The sequence below is a fragment of the Manihot esculenta genome, chromosome 1, assembly GCF_001659605.2.
Source record: "Manihot esculenta cultivar AM560-2 chromosome 1, M.esculenta_v8, whole genome shotgun sequence".
Classification (NCBI taxonomy): Eukaryota; Viridiplantae; Streptophyta; class Magnoliopsida; order Malpighiales; family Euphorbiaceae; genus Manihot; species Manihot esculenta.
The window spans coordinates 6,794,905-6,798,533 of NC_035161.2; positions in this window are offsets into that span (position 1 = coordinate 6,794,905).

Sequence of the window (3,629 nt, forward strand, 5' to 3'; positions counted from 1 at the left end):
GGGGAGAGTATGTACACTTGTTTAGTTTTAATTGTTCTTTTTGTTTTATTTGATTTGTTTATCTCAGTTTTAATTATTCTTTTTGTTTTATTTGATTTGTTTATCTCCTTAAAAAAATAAAAATAAAACTTAAAAATTAAAAATAAAAATAAAACAAAAGTTGACTTTTAAAGTTAAATTGAATTATTTTATATAGCTGGCATAAATAGCTTTCGCTTACCTTTTTATGCATTTTTCTTTATGGTTTGAAATGTGTAAACTTATGTTTAAGTGAATTGATATTGCTTGATAAAAGATCAATAGTGCATTCTGAAATTCTATTTTTAACCTACTGCAGTGAGTCTTGATACTATCCTAGGCAACTAAGTTAAAAAAAAATTATTATTATTAATTTTTTGAGTGGTTTACCAACATTGGCTGGTTCAAATTTGTGGATAGAAAAAGCTAATGATTGGGAGAATTATTGTAACGACCCGAAAATCGGACCGCTACCGGCGTTAGGATCCAGGTCGGCTTAAGGCCGCCGGGACCCGTAGCAAGCCTAACATGCATCCTGTAAACCTGTTTAATCCCATACATGATCAACAACATACATAAAAATTTAAAACTTTTCTTTCCTTCATTCTCTCATACACCAACTCGACCTGTGCATGCACTGAACATAAACATAATCATAGACATTGGCCCCTCTGTGGGACCTCATCAATGCCCCCAATGGGTGGCATAACATGTGTTGAGTTGGTTTACATAAGCATCAATAAACATCTAAGATCATGTAATAAAAGGGATACCATACACATAGGGTCAAGCACAATCTCTAATCCTCAATATCATTATATTACATAACTATTCATAACTCTACATCATTATACAATTTGTCATGTCCACATTCTAGCTATTACATACACAAGACTTCATTACTCTTGCTGACCTCCTGGTCTACCCTGTACCTGCAAGCCTGGGGGTTAAGGGAGAGGGGTGAGCTACAAGAGCCCAGTGAGCAGAATAATAAAACATTTGAAACATATGATAACATGAAATGCATCACATCACAGCTAATCACATCAAGGATGAATTTGTCACCAATAGTCCTCTACATGGTCCAACTGTGCCAGGGGCGTAGAATGGGCCTCACTGGTCTTTCTCTTACATAATCATAACATAGCATAATATAACATTCCAACTGTGCCAGGGGCGTAGAATGGGCCTCACTGGTCTTCCGTACCGTATCATCATCATATCATAACATATGAGGACTAAAGGATCATTCAACATTCATCCGCATCATCAACATATTATGCAATGCAATATATTCGTGAGTTCTTGTAATACCCGGCTAGACTCCGGTATCGAAATTCCTACCGTCCGGTGGAATCTCGGATGTCGGAAGCCTCTAGTAGGGTAGAATCATGTTTTTATAAAATGTTTTAAGGTATTTCATGGTTTTAAGTAAAAATGGAAATGAGTTTTTGTATAAAAACAACCTTGAAGGAAAACTCAGGTTCGGCCGCCGAACATGCATGCCTTCGGGAGCGCCTTTAGGCCCCCGAAAGCATAAGTGAGGAAAGTCCAGGTTCGACCGCTGAACCTCAAGTTCGGCCGCCGAACATGGCATGCATGCGGAGGCACGTTCGGCCCCCGAACGTGGCTTGGCCAGCCACTATAAAAGGGTCCCTTAGCCGAAAACGGGTGAGCTTTTTCCCCATTTCCGGCCAAGGTGAGTTCTTCGCCACCCCTCACCGATCTTGAGTCTTTTCCTTCAGATCTTTCGAGTTTTTCACAAGTTTTTACTTTGTTTTGAAGATTTTTGAGTTTTAAGCAAGTTTTGGAGCTTTGAGGTTCAAGAACCCAAAAATCTCCCACCTCCGAGTTTAGGACGTCTCTCTCTCGATCTTCAAGAGGTAAGAGCCGATCTTAAACTCATTTCATGTTTAAAGTAAGTTTTATGCAAGATCTATGGGGTAGAATGCATGTTTAGCTCATGGTTAGGTTATGGGTTTTATTTGTGTTTTTGAACAATGTGAGTTGCTTGTGTGTTGTAGTTGGGGTTTTTGATGGTTTGATGCCCCTAGGAACTTGTATGTTTGCTTGTGTATGATTGGGAATGTTGTAGAATAGGTTTATGCATGTTTGGGTAGTTTTGGAAGCGAATGTGCATAGGAGAGCTGAGTTTCTGCCACTAAGGGAGAAACCAGGTTCGGCAGCCGAAGGAACTTTCGGCCGCCGAACATGCTTGTGGAGGCAGCCTTATGCTGCCGAAGCTTGCCCCCGAAAGGAGACTTTCGTCTCTGTCTGGGACTTTTGGCCGCCGAAAGTGCCGCCGAACTTGCATGAGTTTCGCCTCTGTCTGGGAGTTTCGGCCGCCGAAGGTGCCGCCGAACCTGCCTGACTTTCGGCTCTGGAGGGATTTTCGGCCGCTGAACCTGCCGCCGAAAGTGCCCTGTTCAGCCATTTCTTGCATGTTGTTCTATGATTATTCCATGATGTTTTAGGGGGTTTTTGGGGAATAGTTTAGAGTTATGTTCATGTATGTTGGTCCCTCATTTGAGTCCACCTGTGTAGGTTCGGACCCGAGGAACCGAGGACCCCCGCAGTGAGTCTGTTGCCCCAGTGTCTGGTCAGAGCTATCCAGAGGTGAGTGGAATAAACCTTTACTTTTAAAGTAAATAAATTTCAAAGTTTTGAGCATTGTTCATGCATCATGAATGCCATGTGATGAATTAGGTTGCTTGCATTAGAATTCATGAATATGTTGCATTGCACATTTTGATGTTGATGTGGATGAATGTTGAATGATCCATAGCCCTCGATCTATGATATGACGATATGATATGTACAGTACGGAAAGTAAGACCAGTGGGACCCATTCTACGTTCGCTGGCACTATGTAAGGGAAATACCAGGACCCATTCTACGTTCTGGCATAGTTGGACAATATTATGTTATGATATGTAAGGGAAAGACCAGGACCCATTCTACGTTCTGGCACAGTTGGACCATGTAGAGGGCTATTGGTGACAAGTTCATCCTTGATGTGATTAGCTGTGATGTGATGCATTTCATGTTATCATATGTTTTAAGTGTTTTATTATTCTGCTCACTGGGCTCTAGTAGCTCACCCCTCTCCCAATTTCCCCAGGATTGCAGGTACAGGGTAGACCAGGAGGTTTACAAGAGTAATGAAGTCACGTGTATGTAATAGTTAGTGTGGACATGATAAATGTATTAATGTTATGTAAGAGTACAGTTTCAGTTATGTAATGATATTGAGGATTAGATATTGTGCTTGACATTGTATATGAGGTATCCCTTTTATTACATGATCAAAATGTTTTATTATGTTCATGAAAGCCAACTCATCTTATGATGTATCGCCCATTGGGGCATTGATGAGATCCCACAGAGGGATCATGATTATGATTATGGCTATGTGCAGTATATGTTCAGGTTGAGTTGGATGTATGAAAGAAAAGTTTTAAATTTTTATGTATTTTCTTGATCATGTATGGGATTAAACAGGTTTCCAGGATGTATGTTTGGCTTGCTACGGGTCCCGGCGGCCTTAAGTCGACCCGGATCCTAGCGCCGGTAGCGGTCCGATTTTCGGGTCGTTACAGAATGGTATCAGA